General features: G+C 46.2%; 1 long non-coding RNA gene across 1 annotated transcript; it reads left to right on the plus strand.

Annotated features, from left to right (window-relative positions):
• Nucleotides 1-275: 275 nt before the first annotated feature.
• On the plus strand, nt 276-2,404 carry LOC115382843 (uncharacterized). The gene is made up of 3 exons (XR_003930599.1): nt 276-298; nt 1,068-1,073; nt 2,333-2,404. It is a non-coding gene; the product is annotated as an uncharacterized LOC115382843 (long non-coding RNA).
• The last annotated feature ends 17,680 nt before the right edge of the window (nt 2,405-20,084 follow it).

A 20,084-nucleotide genomic window follows, 5' to 3' on the forward strand; every position in this document is an offset into this window, starting at 1 on the left:
AAATCCAAATGTGTGAAGTCAGGCGGTCACAGGTGTGCAGTTGTCCCTCTGTCGAAAAAACCAAGTAAAATAAAATAATCACGGGTTGCAGGAGAGCTGTGAAAAGTTCCAGAGGGTTTTCAAACAGTTCAAATAGTCCACAGGTGTTAAGACTGAGAAAATAAATTAAAAAAAAGGTGGAGCTGTAGCTATTTCCCACTGCGGGGCTGCAGGTCTCACAGTGGGGAGGTAACAGGTTGAGGAGGATCCTGGAGAAAGTCCAGAATGGAGGAAACGCTTTGTAAATCCTAGAGTTCCAGTTCATGAGAAAGAAGAAGGGCTCAGAGATCCGGCCGGTGGTTTGGTGAGGTTCATGTCAGAGTTGTGCCATTATAATCCCGACGCCTGAACGCCTCGCCGCCTCAGTCTTAAAACAGCAAATAGAAACCTTAAACTGCACTTTAATTCACTAATTTCTTCATTTCCTCAAACAGTAAATGAACACATTTCTTAGCAAACTATCACAGATTTTTCAGAGCACAAAACTATTGAAAACCTAAATATTTTACAATCACTTTGCTTACTTAAATATGTGGCACACACACACACACACCCACACACACACACACACACACACACACACACACACACACACACACACACACACACACACCTACCTACCTTTGTGCAGCTGTTGTACTCATTGAGGTGTTTTATTGCAGCTTTTTGTCACTGAGCAGTCATCGTCGCTGACAGAGGCGGCGTCCAGTGAATAATTTTGAGAAGGAGGATATGAGGGAGCAGCTACACATCATGTTCTTGCTATTAGAACTGTTTGCTGCTGCTTTTTGAGGGAAGCCGTCATAGTACGAGCCTGTGGAGTCTTTTTCCAATCGTAATAAAACGTGACCAGCTCTCCGGTTGTTTTCCCCGTGTAACAGAGTGGTGCGTGTGGTCAATTTGGATGGTAGTAACCTCCTCAGCTTCCCCAGTCACACAGAAGGACACAGGTTCACTGGCTGACAAAAGAAGTACAGTGGTTCCTGTATCGGTGACTCCAAGCCAACCTTCTCGCCCTGAGAGGAAAGGTGAGGGTTCCTGTTTGTCCGACGCGCTGCTGCGTCCTCCAGAAAGCACACGATGACGTAAGTGCGGTTCAAATCGTTTAATTTACATCGGTCAGCACACACTGTCGGCTGCACTTCCAATGACCTCTTTGCATGAACGTGCATAAATGAAAACGGGTCAAAACACAGCAAACGTTCAACAAAAATTATGGCAACCCCGCTCTCCTCTCTTCTTCTGCCTGCAGGTGAACACACCTTTTAATAACTACCTGACAGTGACCGCCCACCACCGCATGCGTCATGTGACCAAGCACCCGTGCATTACCATGGAAACCTTAAACACCCAGTGACACATACACACCCTATATTATGGCTCCTACAGTTCCTTTTTGAAAATAATTTATTCTCTTTCTGTTAATTCGGTGAAATTATCTTTACACAAAAAAACTTAATTTACAGACGAGCGCTTCATTTCAGTCAAAAGTCCCGGGCGCGGTTGGGCTGGCCCACACCAACACGCCACCGTATCAAGGACACCATTCAGGATCAACAGTTCGTATGACAGCAGCTCCAGGACGGACAAAGACAAAGAACAAAGACAGCCGTGGTGTGTCTGCGCTGGAAACGGGGCTCGAACAGGGCAGAACCGCTTCCTACTTCCGTTAGCGGGACAAATGCTCAGACCAGCACCGGACCATCGGGACCCACGCGCCCGATCTACAGCTGCTGCGGCATGCGCTTGACGCGCTCCCCCCGGAGCCATCGCGATACTGCTCTGATGGAACACCGCTACCAACCAGCACCAACCCGGAAGTGCAAGAACCAGAGGCCGACACAGACATACGAGGGGTTTTTATAGCGCCCCCAGCCAATAGGCTGAGAACAACAATGAACACACCCATCCTGCCACACCCGGAAGCAACTCTTTCTGAATAAGAAAGAAGTTCTTCCCATGTTTCTTGAGGCCTTCACAGAAGACCTTCTGCTCCTCCTCTGTCCAGTACTGTTGGACTGGTTTGGTGTACGGACATTCCTCCAGCAGCTGGAGAGTCGTTACAGGGTCGTGGAGCATGTCGAAGGTGCTGGCGGTGGAGCTGACAGACGCCGCCGTGCCCCCAGCAGCACTCGGGACCACGGTGAGAGATGGGGAGAACAGACGTAAGGGGGAGCTGTAGCTATTTCCCACTGCGGGGCTGCAGGTCTCACAGTGGGGAGGTAACAGGTTGAGGAGGATCCTGGAGAAAGTCCAGAATGGAGGAAACGCTTTGTAAATCCTGGCGTTGCAGTTCATGAGAAAGAAGAAGGGCTCAGAGATCCGGCCGGTGGTTCGGTGAGGTTCATGTCAGAGTTGTGCCATTATAATCCCGACGCCTGAACGCCTCGCCGCCCCCCGCCTCCTCTTCCACTCGGCTATAGCGCCACGTTGAACTTGGTCACCAGGAAGTCCACGTGGTCCCTGTCTTTGGTCTTGAAGGCCTCGGTGATGAGGCGCGCCGCCTCCCGGCAGCTGTTGTACTCATTGAGGTGTTTTTACACAAAACCACAGCACAGCCTGGACTTTCTGCTGGAGTATTGCAGCTTTTTGTCAGTGAGCAGTCATCGTCGCTGGCAGAGGCGGAGTGCAGTGAATAGTTTTGTGAGGGAGGATAGTGGGAGCAGCTACACATCATGTTCTTGCTATTAGAACTGTGTTTGCTGCTGCTTTTTGAGGTAAGCCGTCACGGTACGAGCCTGTGGAGTCTTCTTCCAGTCGTAATAAAACGTGACCAGCTCTCCAGGCGTCTTCCCCGGAAGGAAGATGACTGGAGAGCTGGTCCAAGTCTGATATTGGTCCTGTTTGGGTTTGCTGTTATTATTGTTGCATCTTCCAAAAGAAGTTGTTTCCAGACTCTTGCCTTTAATTCCAGGTCAGCAGTTGCTGTTAGTGCAAGTACAGGTGTTCCTAAAACAGAAATGATATACATAAACCAAATGTTTTCAGAAGAACTCACCTGGTTTCACCATGGAGCGAAGTTCACCGAGTTTAGAAAAGCTCTCCCTGAGAGCGCTCCTCCCTTTCTCTGCTCGGCCCCTTCATGGAGAAGAACAGAGCAGATTAACACATTTATTATAGCTTCAGATCGTGTCTTTCTACTTGTGTTATGTTAAATCAATCGAGACTATGTTCATAAATAACAGTGAATAAGTAATAATAAGTAGCGATCAGACTGCCCGCGCTAATCCTATTCACTGCGCGTTTGTTGACGTTCACAGAGACACAGGACACACACCTCATGTGTGCTCATGAAACAAATACAGTCTGTGTCTAAGCTCTCACCCAGAACTTCAGTTGGTATAACGCTGTAACATTTAGCTCATAGCATAGGTTTGGAAGTTTGATACCAAGCGCCATAGCTAACTAGCGTCTACTTGGTTGTTTACTTAGCACTAACGTTAAGTTAGCATTGTGGCTTGCTTACCATTTGTAAGTGAGGTGAACCTCGTCTACCACGATGCCGACGACATTCGTCAGTGTTGACAATAAGTTTTGCCATTTGTTGTTAAGCAGCCAAGCCTCCGGGCTGCCAAACGATAACTGTGGTCCTCCGCTAAAGATCTCCTCTTCAGGGCTAACTGAGAGCTGCACCGCTTTGACGCCAAGTCTCTCTGCTTCTGCCACTTGTTGCTCCATGAGTGCAGTTAAAGGGGACACGACGACAACCACAGGGCTTTCACTGATTCTCATTTCTTTTGCAATGAGTGGAGTCAATTGATAAATTAAACTCTTTTCAGATCCAGTTGGGAGAGTTGCAAAAACGTATTTTCCTAAAAGAAAGCCATTCAATGCTAACTGTTGATCTGGTGACATATTTCTTAGTTTGTTCAAAACTGTAGAAGGAGCAGACGCAAAAACACGATCGCCGTAGTCCGCCATGTTGAATGTTATGAACTTGGGGGTTCCGTCTGCTCAGTGTGACTCATGAGAGAGGCCGTGCTGTAATCGGTCCGCCGCCGCACGGGACGGCAACTGAATAATAATAATAATAATGCATTGGTTTTATATAGCGCTTTTCAGGACACTCAAAGACACTTTACATTGCATTATTCATTCACTCCATACTGGGTGGTGGTAAGCTACTGCTGTAGCCACAGCTGCCCTGGGGCAGACTGACGGAAGCGAGGCTGCCAATCTGCGCCATCAGCCCCTCCGACCACCACCAACCATTCACTCTCACAACTTTCATACTAGGCAAGGTAGGTGAAGTGTCTTGCCCAAGGACACAACGAAAGTTTTACACCTGCGGGAGCAGGGATCGAACCGCCAACCTTCCAGTTATAAAACAACCTGCTCTATCAACTGAGCTACTGTCGCCCACAAATGCTGCGGCTCATGCTCCGGGTCCAGTCCCTTCGGCATCCAAGCAGCATGTGGCGGATGTGGAAGGGAGCTGGCTGGTCAGGCTAGGAAACACCGTTAGCGCTGGCTGGCTGTGCTGGCTCGCCATGCTGGCTGGCCGGGGACAAAGCTCCGTTTGCGGCTGCTGTCGGTGCTGAGCGGCGGCCCGGCGGGTGCTGCTCTCCATGAACCCTCCGGCCTGTGATTCTCCGAAGAGAGCCAAGATACTGCTAGCTGCCGGCACGGTGTGGCGGCGGATGTTCCCGGGGTTGCTTGGGGACCTGGTAAAAATGCAAAAACACTGTAAATGTTATTTTTGACAAGTAAATGATATGACCAACGATGCAAATCTAAATCCGTCTGCTTTCTCATGGTTTCTCATTGTTTTTCTTTTTATTAATTGAGGATACAAATGTCCTCCGTCTGATGAGGACCTGGGATGTGGGGAAAGCTTTACTTCTGCTGGAAAAACTGTCGGAATGTGTTCCCCCACTGGGTTTAAAAAGCTCAAAATACAGGACAGATGATGTTGAATTGTTATTCCTGAAGACTCTCGCCTTTAAGCCCCTGATGAATGCGGACTGGGAATCATGACACTCTGGAAGCCACCATTGTTGTTGTTGTTGTCCATCAACTTGCAGATGTGCAGAAGAACTGTTTTCTGTGGCCTTGGTGTGTCATGCTAAGTAGGATTTCAGAGAAGCGGTGTGTCGACCGGTTTTCACGAGTCAGTGTTGAAGACTTTCCAAAAAGTTCTAACTTGGGGATCGTTCATCTTGTCTAGTTTTATTCAACAAAAACTGTTATTTTAGTCGAGTTTTTGTTAATGAAAATTGTATTTTCCTCTCTTTTTAGCAATATAATTCTATTTTAACAAATCAATATAGTGTAGTGTCCTAGTATAGTATAGACAAAACCATTTTTTTCTTTTAGTTAAACCTATTTCACAAATCAAACATGGTTATCTTATTATGGTATTATCACCTTCTAAACTCAAGAATACACCCATTCCAGACATGGAAGATGCTCTGGTCAGCATGTTATTTTACCAACCAGTCCTGTAGGTGAACACACACATACAGGTGCTCGTCAGAAAATTAGAGTATCACGAAAAAGTTGATTTATTTCAGTATTACCATTCAAAAAGTGATACTTGTCTAATGAATACATTCATTCCATTATTACTGTTGATTAGAACTGAAAATTAATTAAAAAAAACAAAACAAATTCATTATCTCAGAAAATTAGAATAATGCTTAAAGACTATACAAAAAAGAAAGGAGTATTAGAAATGCTGGCCAACCAAAAAGTATAAACATGAAAAGTATGTACATTTACATTAGACAAGTTTCACTTTTTAAATGGTATTACTGAAATAATCAACTTTTTCATGATATTCTAATTTTTTTGACGAGAACCTGTATTTAAATAAAATAGCATCACAGCTGACAAAAAATGAAAAAATTAATATATTAATTTCTGCAGAAAATTCATGTGAAAAGTGTAAAAGCCGGATTTGCATGATAATAATAATAAAAAAAACACGTCACAAACACGTGACCATTTCATCAACCCACCCGTCGGGTTCAAAAGAACCTTGATTGTGCAGAAACCCGCCCAATCTGGCAACACAGAGCTTTGTTTTGTGCAGTTTTGGTGTCGTTTGACAAACGATTCCTTGGAATCGAGTCTCGAATGAGCCGAGAACCGAATCTTTTATTGAATGGGTTCTAGGATTTGTTGATTCGTATCCATAGCAACTGCTGATGTCATTGAACCGCAGGAGCGTTTGAAAAACTGGCTCTAAGTTTCTTCATTTCGTCTCTGGCCTTCGGTTAAAACACACTCATCCACCATGCCTCGTCCCAGCAAACGATCGCGAGCTCAAAATCTTCGCCACCAAGAGTATGCAGCGAAGAAATGTCCGTTGCAGAACAAGGTCCCAACATCCAGGGAGATCGAGGAGCTGCTCGGCCCCAAGAGGCGCGCCAACGGCCCCTACACCACCATCAGAGTGGGGTCGCGCTTTCAGGCAGAGCTTCCGGCCTTCCAGCCGCCGAGTCCACCTGCCTTAGAGACTCAGACAGAGAGGGAGGAGCTGCTGTGGACACCTGAGGACCTGCCTGTGGTCCCGAGTGCTGCTGCTGGGGCCACGGCGGCGTCTGTCAGCTCCACCGCCAGCGCCTTCGACATGCTGCACGACCCTGCAAAGGCTCTCCAGCTGCTGGAGGAGCATTCGTACACCAAACCAGTCGAGCAATACTGGACAGAGGAGGAGCAGAAGCTCTTCTGTAAAGGGCTAAAGACACACGGGAAGAACTTCTTTCTTATTCGGAAAGAGTTCCTTCCGGGGAAAACAACCGGAGAGCTGGTCCAGTTTTATTATGATTGGAAAAAGACGCCGCAGGCTCGTACTGTGAGGGCTCACCTCAAGAAAAAGCCGCAAACACAGGTCTGAAGGCAAGAACACGATCTGGAGCTGCTCCCTCATGTCGTCATTCAAAAAATTATTTACTGGACGCTGCCTATGCCACCACCGATGACTGCTGACTGACAAACACCTGCAACAAAACACCTCAAAGAGTTCAACAGCTGCACAATGAAGGTAGGGGCGTGTGTGTGTGTGTGTGTGTGTGCGTGCGTGCGTGCGTGCGTGTGTGTGCGTGTGTCACATATTTAAGTCAGCAAAGTGATTGTAAATTATTTCGGTTTTCCATAGTTTTGTGCTCTGAAAAATCTGTGATAGTTTGCTATGAAATGTGTTCATTTACTATATGAGGAAATGAAGAAGTGAGTGAATTAAAGTGCAGTTTAAAGTTTATATTTACTGTTTCAAGGCTAAATTAAATGTATGAACAGAAACAGACGTGATCTTGGCCCGAATCCTCCCACTGCTACATGCTCTCTCTCCCCACCTCCTAATCCAGAGCGGAGTTTTCTCTGTTAATCTCAATCCCGTCATCAACAAGCAGTTCTGCTCAATAGAATTTTTCATTGCAGACATTCACGTCCTCTCCTGTTCGCCATTCAGTTCTCATAAAGTGCATGGATTTGATATGCAGAGTTTATTTCATTTTAAATTTCCCACATTAAAACACGCCATGGTTCTGGCATTAACCTGGAATCTCTGCAGTTGACATGACATATATGCTCCTGAAATCACTTGAAATTAGATCACGATGGAAGTAATGTCCAGGAGAAATGGCCAGGAGTCCTGCCAGGAGTCCTCCTCAAATGCTCAGCAATTCACAAAAAAACAACGTAAAAGTGAACAGAAAAGACCAAATTTAACCATCTGTCACAAAAACATGGAAGCAGAGAGTGGAGTTTGTAACAGGGGTGTTTGATTGCACAGATAGATGTTGATATATCTGATGTTTAAAGATTTCTCGTCTGTTTTTCTTCTCGTCTTCCAGAGGGGCCAGCTGGGGTTGGGCCAGATCATCCTGGAGGTCAACGGCGTCTTGCTGGGGGGACGGCTTTTTTTTTTCTCCATCTTTACGCCTATGGACTATAACTGTCCTCACACCTCTCCTGCAACCCGGGATCATTTTATTTTACTTGGTGTTTTTGGTATTTTTTGTTTTTGTTGGGGGAGAGACAACTGCGCACCTGTGACCGGCTGACTTCTCACATCTGGATTTTTACCCATACAAATGGACAATTTTAGATAGAGATGCATATAAACTGTACATAAATAAATACTCCTATATTAATTAAAGATCTGTACCTCTGTTGCTTCATCGGCATATAATGTTGTATGTTTAGATCACGATGGTTATCGAGGCTTTATGGGTTCAGGTCGGTCAACATGTTTTGTTTTTTAACAATATTAGAGGTCCAATTTGAAATGCTTGGATATATTAGATTAGATAAGTTCTTGAACCAAACCTTTGTATAAAAGTCTTGTTCATGTAAGGTTTGGGGTTCAGCTCATTCTTTGACCTCGTCGTTGTCAGTAAATCCATGAAACACTGATTCCAGCCCAGATTGTCAGAGACGACAGACCATTTAAAACCAGACAGGCAGGGAAATCTACTAATATACTAACTCTCAACATACAGAATAAAGATTTAGATAGTTTATTATAATGGCTTTCTATTTGAAAGACTCTAATTTTGAGAACCTCTGAGCAGAAAACGACCCTGGTGTCCCTCCAGTGGGGTCTGGCACCACAGCATGAGAACCACTGGAGCACTACCCTCCATTATTCATCCTGTCTTATGGGCTGTGTCACTTCCTGGAGTGAATTAACACAGACAGAAATGATTCAACTTCACATGTGAGTTAGTTGATTAACAGCAGCTATTGTCCAAATACAGTCACCCAAAATTCACCCACCGTGTCTTTTTTTCATGTTTTTGGCTTTCCTTGTGCTCTGAAAACTGACAAATAGAATTCTATTCAGCTCATATTAAATGAGCATACGTAAACAGTCTCCAGTGACTGAACGCTTGAAGCAGCTGCTGTGAGTAATGCTGAACTTGGCTCAGATTAATCCGCCCTGCAGCTGGCAGGTGAAACGCAGATGGATGCAAATGTGTGCAGAAGTGGAAGCAGCTGAACGAAGCTCCCAGAGAACCGCTGCAGCCGGGATTCATCTGTCTGGACGGCTATAGAGCGCAGATCCGCCGCGGCACCGCGAGGACACTTCTGCTTCGAGAGCGGCCGCCCCCGCAGGGCATGCGAGCCGCGTATGAAGGATCCCATTGAAGAGAGGCGGACTACAGGCGAACTGCAGGGCATAACCGCTTCTCAGTGTCCTGGACAACCAGGGTGAAAGCGGTCCCAACATAGCACGCCACATCTGAAAACGGAGCGTCAGTGGCTGCACCACGGCCTGAGGGGACGGCCCTCCCGTCCTCCCGGCCTTGGGAGACGGGAAGGCCCCTGCCGAAAGGGCTGTGGAAGGGGCATCTGATGAAAGAGCACGGGCGGCCGCCGTGGCGCCGAAGACCAGCGCTTTGTTGGGGACAACCCCGGCTTAGGCGGCGTGTTCCCGAGGCTTCTCGGGCTGCTGACCTCGGTGATGAAGCCGGGGCCGGGGCGCTCATTGGTGGGGACCTGGGCCAGCATAGCTCCGCTGCTTTGACGCTTCGCTGTGCTAACACATGTGGAAGCCGGTGGAAAACGCAGCTTGGAGCATTTGCGAGGTACCGGCAGGACCACCGTGGTGCACCGCTTGCACGTTGCGCATGACGGGCGAGCCAGCGGCCCAAGCTCGCTGACGCACCCCATCTCCACGGCCGCGGCACGGGGAGATAGTGGGGGGAGAGCCCGTGACGGCGTGTAGCATCCAGGCGCTCCACTCACCGTTCTCGGCTGCTTTATCACATAGCAGGAGACGGGAGGGAAAAGGCCCAGCTGAGCTTGACATGCTTCAGTCATGCAAGCATGGGAAGAGAGGAGGATTGTTGCTCTTTGAGAGATGTAACGGGCCAGACTGCCTTTATTTACATTTTTCACAGTAGATGCAGGACGAGCGGACGGGGCGCTCCGCGGCTCGGGAGCGTGGGACCATCTTGGCTGGTCGGCGCCCCATTAGGTGGGCCAGCGGAAAGATGGTCTGGTCTGGTTGGACACTGGGGAACTCCAAGGGGCTGGCCTCCGCTGCTCCGCCGGACACCGTCGCTGTGGGTGGGACTCACGGCGGGGCTGCAGGTGCGGGGCGAGCTACTGGCAGCCTTGCACCGCTGCCTCCAGGCGCTCGATGATGACCTGAATGTCATCCTGCTCCATGAGAGCGGTGCCGCAGAAGCAGCAGGTGAAAGGCCCGACGCCCGATGGTGACTCGTCGAGGGCCAGTTTGTCCATCTTGTCGTCGTCTTGATCACGACGAAATTGTCACTTGAAAATCACAATCACTTGAAATTGGATTCTTGTAAATCTCAAGGGCTGAGGAAGAAGAAAGGAGATCTGCCGCCTGGACTCCTGGTAATATACCCACGGGGAGGGGCGTGGTGATGTGCCAGCACGCGGCTAGGATTGGTGCACAGGTTTTCAGTTTTTGTTTCAGTGGATTGGCTGGCGCCAAGAGGAGTACCAATAGCGAAGCCCGTAGGTGGGCTTAGCATATCACGAAGTAGAACTATTTTTTTTTTCATGTACAAACCTCTAAAATGTGACTGAAATCATTGTTACTTCATTTATTTATTTGGTGATTTTTTATTTTTTTGACCTGATTAATTTTTATTCCTGATGCGGAGAGCTCCATCCAACAAACAAAGAAATAGAAAACTACTGGAAGAGAGGAAGAGTGGAAAAATTCAGCTCTGGCTGGACAGGAGAGGAATCTGCCTGAGAGCTGGGAGTGGAAGATCTGGAGTTCTGCTCGCCGGTGATTTGGCCTGTTGTTCCTGTGTGGATGATGGAAAGAAGAGTGGTGAACTGCTGGAAATATCTCGAAGGAGGAAAGGGCAAGAGGTCGCGTGTGAATTTCATGCATATGTGGAGGATAAGTACCACACATTCTTCCATGTATAAATCGATGGATGGAAGGAGCCAGAAACAGGAGCGACAGGAGCTGCAGTAGTCATGTCTGGTCACAGAGAGGAGATGAACAGCAGAACATCAAACCAGCTCAGTGTGTACTCTGGAGATGTATGCCATTTTGATGGCATTGAAGTGGATCAGAGGAAGGACGATAATCAAAGTCATCATCTGCATTGACTCAGTATCAGCATTAAAGAGCTTCCGCTCAGGTACATCCCGCAGTAGATCAGCCTTGCTTCATGAAGTAAGTCAAAGTTATCAAAAGATTGACTTGAACATTATCATATATATATTTCTATCAAGGAAATTCATCTTGCATATACTTAGCCCTGCGAAAAGGTTTTTGTGGTTTGCCCGAGCATTTCTCAGTACTGGACAGGTGAATTGGCAAAGATTAGATAAATCAAGCACCTGGAGGAAATTTGCCTTCTTTAACCTGAGTGTAATTACGGTTTAACGAAGTTCAGGGTAAACCTGGTTTATATTTCAGTAATGCAGTCGGTGGGGGAGGTGGATAGGAGACTGGATGAGGGCTTACTGGAGCTGGACGTCATCCACGTAGCAGTGGAAATGAATGTTCCATTTTTCAGAATATATTGCGAAGTGGAATGAGGTAAATGATGAAGAGGAGGAGTCCCAGGACAGAGGCCTGGGGCATACCTGTGGTGATGGGGAAAGGGACACATTTTAAGGATTTGAGCTAAATGAAGTGAGCATGAGGAGAGAGGCAGGAAGAGAACCCATCTGATTGAGTGTGGGTGATGCCAATGGAAGATAGTCGATTGGGGAGGGTTGTTGTGACAGATGGACTCAAAAGAGGATGGTTAGAAGTCTAGAACCAGCTGCCATAAAGAGGACGTCAGTGATACTGATGTTGAGAACGGGTGCAAAGAAGTCAGCTGAAATGCTCAGGTGAGGGTCTGAACCAGTGGCGGCCGGTGGCGTGGGGCGCAGGTGGCGAGGGTCGCTTGTTTTGTCTGCCTGCACCGCCAGCAGCAGGCGGTGCAGTGTTAATTCACTTCCGCATTGACGGGGGTGCTCGTTTCCACACCCGCGCATTCACGGCACATTCCAAACTACACAACAGGTAGGCAACGATTATTTTTAATAAACTGGTTTCTTTAACACTGCCCGCCTGGAATGCGCAGGTATGGAAACGAGCGCTTCCGCCAATGCGGAAGTGAATTAACGCCGCACCACTTGCCGCTGGCGGTGTTGGCGGACAAAACAAGCGTCCCTCGCCACCTGCGCCCCATGACACCGGCCGCCCCTGGTCTGAACCAAAGCACTGGTGGGTTTTCATGGTGAAAATGCTGCACTTCCTGAATGAGATCTCCTGTCGAGTGTTTCATGGCTTCATCTATTTGTGAACTTTCATATGATAAAACAAGTTACTCCGTTGGCTGAAATGTTTCTCATGTGAACCAGCAAAGTGCTTTTTAAACTGAAACTTTTATCACATGTATCACAAGAATACAGCTTCTCACCTGTGTGAATTCTCCTGTGGTTCAAACAGTTACTCTGCCGGCTGAAACCTTTGCTACATGTTTCACAAGAATACGGCTTCTCACCTGTGCGAGTTCTCATGTGACTTGTCAAACCAGAAAAAATACTGAAACTTTTCGCACATGTCTCACATGAATATAGCTTCTCACCCGTGTGAACTCTCATGTGGCCCAACGAATGACTCTGTTTACTGAAACGTCTCCCACAGGTTTCACAAAAATGCGGCTTCTTATCTGTGTGAATTTTCATGTGGACCAATAGTTCACTCTGTTGGCTGCAACTCGTACCACAGATTTCACAAATCACGTTCTTCTCAGTGACACTTATTAAGTTGGGACATAATTTACATTTTTTATGAATAATTGTCCCACATGTTTCCTCTCCCTCCTGGCTGGTACCAAGTTCCTTGTGCTCGTCAATTTGTGAAGGTTCTGGTTCCTCCTGGTGCTTTTTAAACTGTGGAAGTTCTGGTTCTTCTGGATCCTCTTTAAACTGTAGAAGTTCTGGTTCTTTTGGATCCTCTTTGATCTGTGGAAGCTCTGGTTCTTCTGGTTCCTCTATGATCTGTGGAGGTTCTGGTTCTCCCTGCTCCAGACAGTAGTTTGTTTTCTGTTTAAGGAGCAGCTCCTCCCTACAGTCACATTGCTGTGGAAGCTCTGGAGGGACGAAAAACAAAAACAAGATAAATAGTAAACTTTTAATAGTTAGCTTCAAAAAACAAACTGGAATTCAAAGAGTGAAATTGAGAACCTCTCTTCAAATTTCAAATCATTCAGCCATAACATCATTGCTTGATATACACCAACAACCAGTGGCTTAGCAAGAAGCCCCCCTCCCCCCAGCCCCATTGTCAAAGGGAATTGGAGAATTGACTCAAAGCCTATTTCATGGACTGGTGTGGGCATATCCTTCCCTCTGTCATTATCAGCTAAGCAGTGAAAGGCCTGGAGTTGATTTGAGGTGTGGTGGTTGTATTTGAATGATATTGCTGTGAAGACAACATGCAGTCTAAAGGCTCGTCCATCCTCCCAATGTCCGCGTGTCCGTGTCCGCTTTGAAGCCTCCGCGTACCACCGATACGCACGCGCTTTCTCCCATGCTGCATTTTGGGCTCAACTGTGAGCGTTCCATGCAGGCGCACTGATCCACGCATCCTCGAGAAGCTTTTCTGGCACTACAGACTGTTTATCTGCTCCTTTATTGCAGATTATTTAGAGAAAATGAAGCACATACATTGTCAGTACATTACCATTTAGTAATAAAGTTTATTTAGCCTTTTTTTTTTGTTTCTGAATTGCGGGGGCGGCGCCAGAGCGATTAGATACTTTCATTTCTGTCGGCAGACCTTCTCATCCGTCCCAACAGAGTCTGCTCTCTCTACCCACGAGTTTTTCACTCTCTGGGTGTCTTGTAGCTCCGTCTACCGTCACTTTTACCGTCATGTTTTGTTTGCTGTGGCGCTCTGGCGCATGCGTAGACCTGCGCGCAACGCGGTCATAAAATCTGTCTGCTGCGTGGATGTCCGTGGATCAGTCCGCGCGGATCCTAGTGGACAGGAATTCATGACGACTTCACGCGGACCAATGCACAACGCGCACCCACGACATGAGAAGCATGGGCGGGCCTTAAAGCTCGTGTCCGGAGTTTCCGTTCGTTTCCAATGTATGTATCATTTTTCAACAGAGCTTAAATGTGTCAGTCTGGTTCGATACTACAATATAATATTAGCATAAAGCAATATAAAAATGTATTTATGAGCCCCGCCTTCGTCTCATAGACCCCCATGTTATCAGAAAAAGTGCCGGTCAGCGTCAGCCAATAGACTTCGAGCTTCCGCATTCTCGTGCCATCAGTCAAAGTGTGCACGCAGCCAGAGAGCACGGCCGCTCGCCCAGTCAGAGGTGAGTTAGCAACGCAGCAGCCGCCGCGCTTACCTCGGATATATCCACTGTCTGCTGAACATCCACTGTAAACAGCTAAACGTGTCGGATGCTGTAGGACTCGGAGGCTCTCATTTTCACCCGACAGATAATTCGCATGCACAATTAAAGGGGCGTGACTTGGTCGCTCATGAAAGCAGAGGGAGGGCGGAACCTGAGACGTTGGATTAAAAAAAAAACCTCTCTCTTTCAAAACTCCGGACACGAGCTTTAAGGAGAGCAACATGACAAGCCATTCTTAGACTCCGAAAACAGAAAACAAAAAAAACAACCAAATCCCGCTTCTGTCTGAGGTGGATAAACCGAACACAGCCACAACCATGGAGATCTTCCAACAGGCAGATTCATGTGTTCATTCAGACTTCTCCATACCTGTTCTGTGCAACTTGATTTGAGGATTACTGATGATTTCCAGCAATCTGCGCTGACGGTCCACCTCCTCCTTGCACTGGAGGATAGTTTGTTCAAACTCTGAATATTTCTCCAGCAGCGGCAGTGAGTCGCTGGGTGGTCAAGTCTCTCACTGAGTCCAGGGAATTCTCACTTTCACCACCAGGAACAGTCGTCTCAACAAGATCCTCCTCTTTAATGTGCAGAGCTTCATGTTCCTCCTGCTCCACAAAGGAGCCCGTCTTCAGGTTACCAATGTGTTTCTGTAGACTCTCTGCAGGGAGACAAGACAAAAGTCACTGAAATGATGGATGATGATTTCACAGTGTTGGATGGATGAAACAGGACAATCTACAATTAAAACACAGTTAAAGCTAAATAAATCATGAATGACATTTTTTTCAGATGCATTCATCTGCAAGCTCATCAGTGCAAGTAAACCCATCCATCCATCCATCCATTTTCCACCACTTATTCGGAACCGGGTTGCGGGGGCATCAGTCTCAGCAGGGATGCCCAGACTTCCCTGTCCCCAGACACTTTCTCCAGCTCTTCCGGGAGGATCCCAAGGCGTTCCCAGACCAGCCGAGAGACATAGTCTCTCCAGCGTGTCCTAGGTCTTTCCCGGGCCCTCCTGATAACAGTGTGTCGTGTGTGTGTGTGTGTGTGTGTGTGTGTGTGTGTGTGTGTGTGTGTGTGTGTGTGTGTGTGTGTGTGTATGCGTTTTTCTATCATTGTGGGGACCAAATGTCCCCACAATGATAGGAAAACCTGGCACGATGTGCCTTGTGGGGACCTTTTTCCTATCCTAATGAGGGGAAAGTGTTTTCTTGACCATGTTGTTACTGAAAAAAGTAAAAGTGCAAAAACATTTCTTTAGGGTTAGGCTTTGTTGTGGTTTGGGTTAGGGTTAGGATTAGGGTCAGGGTAAGGGGCTAGTAAATGCATTATGTCAATGAGTGTCCTAACAAGGATAGAAATACAAACCTGTGTGTGTGTGTGTATGTGTGTAAACTTATCTTTCTCGCCCTCCCTGTTTGATAAGATGCATTCCAATGTACCTCTACCCTCTCTTCCTCCATCACTGTCTGTGTAAGAATACAGACTGGCAAAATTTTTCTCATGAGTGCACATTTTCATCAGATGGCAAAACCTTCTATTCAATTTAAGTCAGGAAGCTTCAATAAGAAGCCAAAGACAATTTCTGTTGAACGTTTCATTTCTCCAAAGTTGTAAGTGGCACACATAAAATTCCCATAAGGCTTAGACTTAGACTTCCTTTATTGTCATTTCACAAATACACAGCAGTGCCCTGAGGAATGAAATTTCGTTGCATTTGGCTTTCACAATTGTAACAACACACAGTGATATTGTCAATAAATAAGTGAATAAAGATAAAAAATGCTTTTAGCACCAGAATAAATAGTATCAAGAAATAAATATGAAGACAGGGCTGTGCACAAAACATTGATTAACATTATCAGTTAAAAATAACCTATGACTAATTAACTAAAACAAAGAATAAAAAAAATTGCACTGTTAGAAATTAGAAAATAAGTCCTTAAAGGTGCATTAAGGAGTTTTACAACCTTAAAAATACTTATTTTCCACCATAAATATGTTACACATTTTTAATGATGTGTACAATGTGCCCTGACATATTCATTACAAGTACCTCTAACAGCGCTAAACTGTCACTTGAAAGTTGCAGTGCCGGTCCGGCACCAGCATTTTTTTGGGGAGAATTTGAAAGGAATGACGTAATGCGCGCTCCGGCTGGTTAGGTTTCATTATGTCCACCATTACTCGGCCAGATGCTTAGTGAGCAACAACTGAGCAGGAGCTTCCAGAAATTAAGAACAGACTGGCTTCTAGCACTGCCACAGCTCCACACAGACTCCACCAGGTAAAAGAAACTTAAATCTTACTTGAGCGCTTCTAAACGAGCGAGGAAGGAGTTCCCCTCTTCCGTGCACGGGAGCCACAGGGACGAGCTTTTCACTAAGCTGCGTTACGCCCAAGGCCTGCAGGGGGCGCTGTTTCGCATAAAACGTGCAAACTCCTTAAGGCACCTTTAACTAAAACGAGGAAATTTTGCACTCTAGCGGATGCTGCGGAACCTTTTGCCAGACGCCAGCAGGGAGAACAGTCCATGGTGAGGGTGGGAGGAGTCGGAGGAGATCTGATGAGCTCTGGCTAAGCAGCGTCTGTGTCAGATGTCCTGAATGGAGGGGAGTGGAGTCCCGATGGTCTTCTCCGCCGTCCTCACCACTCTCTGCAGAGGTTTCCAGTCCGCGGCCTTACAGCCGCCGGACCAGATGGAGATGCCGCTGGTCAGCAGGCTCTCATTGGTCCCTCTGTCGAAGGTGGAGAGGATGGGAGAGGGGAGGGAGGCTCTTCTCAAGCGGTGCAGGAAGTGCAGGCATTGCTGTGCTTTCTTGGCCTGAGATGTGGTGTGAAGAGACCAGCTGAGGTTGTCTGTGATGTGCACCCCCAGGAACTTGATGCTTCTTGACAACTTCCACCGCTGTGTTGTTGATGAGCAGTGGTGTGTGGCTGGCTCGAGTTCTCCTAAAGTCGACAACGAGATTTACTATATGAGGAAATGAAGAAATGAGTGAATTAAGTGCAATATGGCTCCATCTAAGCCCGCAGGATAAAACGGTATTCTGCAGGGATGGATGGAATAATAAAAGTATTTTCTCTCTATTTGGAAAGAATGCTGATATTAGATCGATATATTAGATTAGTTAAATTGATTACATTCTAAACTGATCTGGCTCACCCTCGCTCTGCACATTCTTGCTTCTGCATAGAGTTGTGCTCGTACATAAAATAAAGTACACGGATGTAGTGAACAAATTTTTTTTTCTTTTGCCTTCATGCTTTCATCATGCCTTTCTTGCTTGGCTCTCGGAGGAGGCGGACGCTTCTTCTATCTGTCAGTGCGGGACTGAGGCCTTGTTCATGAGAGTGTGTCTCCTTCCACACCAAAACAAGATACCTACTGATTGCATCTGGCGTGCCTTGGAATTCAAAACAACCCCCTGAACCCCAAGGCAACTACCGTCTGCTACTGGGACACAGTGACCAGAACACCATGGAGTGAGACGGGCTTACCCCAGACACACACACAGACCGATAAACTGAATGAAACACGCTGCATCCATGACGCTCCCTACCCCACTCCAGCACCTCCCCCACCCTTCTGCTGATGAACAGTGGTGAAAGCTGTGACGGCTGGTCTGCTGAACTGAAGCAACTGTCTTATGTCATTGCTGTATTTGTGTGCAGGTTTCTTTCTTATTTATTTTTTTTTTTTTTTGGTTCCTCATCCTAACTTTGTTTCCCTTAGGAAGCACAGTCTGACATGATGCATCTTAAAAATTTCCCCTTGTGGGACTAATAAAGGCATAATTCAACTCAAATCAATTCAATGCTTAATTGTTGGTTTATGTTTCATTAAAAAAATATGAAAAAGTCTCTTTTTGTCCAGCTAATTTCTGTAGCATGATCAGTAGCACTCTAGATAGTTGGACGGAGATTCATTAATCTGCAGAACATAACAGTGAATTTATTGAACATTATTCATAAAAATTCATTAAAATTGTGAAAAAGTCTGCTTTTTGTCAAAATAATTTCAGTACTATAATCAGCAGGGCTCATTTGATAGTCAGCAGTGGACAAACCGAAATCAGATTCATGTGTTCATTCAGATTTTTCCCGTACCTGTTCTGTGCATCTGGATTTCATGCTGGCAGCTGATCTGAAGCAGCTCGCGCTGACGAGCCAGCTCCTCCTCGTAGTGGACGATAGTTGCTTCAAACGCGGTGAAGATTTCTCCAGCAGCAGCAGTTAGTCTCTGGTTGATAAACTCTCTCAAAGCCTGAACTGAACTCATTGTTGCTGCAGGAAAAGAGATATTTCCACCGAGCTCCAGCCAGCCTCCAAACCCTGCTGTGTAGCGCGCTGAGACCGATTTTTTGGTTTTCTGCTCACTCCGGTGCTCAGCGCTCTGTGTCCCTCCCCTTCTGCCTCTGCTCTGAGAGAGAGAGAGAGAGAGAGAGGGAGAGAGAGAGAGTGAGAGAGAGAGAATATTTTATGTTATTTTATAGTATTTACACTGTCTTACACTGTTTTGCATTCCAGTGAATTATGTTAAACTGCTTATTTTGTGGTTTTTATGTAACGCTTTGTCAATGTGAATGTATGTTTGTCATGCCGATAAAGCTTCTTTGAATTGAATTGAACTGAATTTAATTGAGAGAGAGAGAGAGAGAGAGAGAGAGAGAGAGAGAGAGAGAGAGAGAGAGAGAGAGAGAGAGAGAGAGAGAGAGAGAGAGAGTCCAGAGAGAAAGCGCAACACAGAGACGTCTCTGCCTGAGGCTTTTCAACACAAGCCTCAACAGATGTGAAGTTAAGATTTTTGGTATTTACATCATAATTTCATGATATTTTTGATATTGTTAGATTTTTAGTATTGTCATTTTTTTGTATGTGAAAATGGCAAAAGAAATGATTTTATATTAAAATGCTGACATTGTTGTAGTGTTGTTGTGTTAGTTAATAAAAATTGTTCTTTTATTTGGTTAAAATCTTTGTCCTGTGTTTTATTATCCAGGTAAGATAATTACAAGTAGTGCTCCATGGTGGGGCTCCTCCCTCAGCAGCTTCTTCTCCAGAGGCGCCTGTTGATGACGCGGGTTTGTTTACATTCGAGGCCAGCACGTGGTCTGCTCAGGAAGCACTCTTTTCTCACACGATTCTCCTTCTTTCAGTTTGAATGGCTGTGTATTTAACAGTATATGTGCTCACTGGCGCTCCTTTCCTGCTGTTGCTGAGTCTCCAGCTGGTAACTCTGCTTCAGCCCGTCTGTCTGTCAGAGGAAATGTCAATTTGGTGAAGTAAAACCTGGTTTATGTGTCTTTACAAAAAAATTGGATTTTGAATCTATATCTCCAGCTGAAAACCAGGAAGCTGACAAAACCACGAGACTGTGCTCCCACTTTATTTTAAGTCAGTTTGATGTTTGTACGTTTTATTGTATTTCATTTAAACTTTTTAACTTTTTTTTTAATTCCTTTCTGTTTTCTGCCACGTCTCTCCTCAGTTGCCCTCATGTTTTTGGACTTTTTCTCTCTTGGAAACCTTTTCTTGATGTTGTCACTTGGTTTATGGTTCACCTGCTTTGTTGAAAATAAACTATTTGAACTTTACGCTCTGTTAAATTCTGCGTTAGGTTCCGTCAGTGGTCTGTGCGGCAATTCTGCGCCTGCAGCTTCCTGAAGCTGTCCACCAGGGGGCAACAGTGGATCAGATGTCATATATGTGTTC

This window comes from Salarias fasciatus (genome assembly GCF_902148845.1).
Source record: "Salarias fasciatus chromosome 7 unlocalized genomic scaffold, fSalaFa1.1 super_scaffold_4, whole genome shotgun sequence".
NCBI classification, from domain to species: Eukaryota; Metazoa; Chordata; class Actinopteri; order Blenniiformes; family Blenniidae; genus Salarias; species Salarias fasciatus.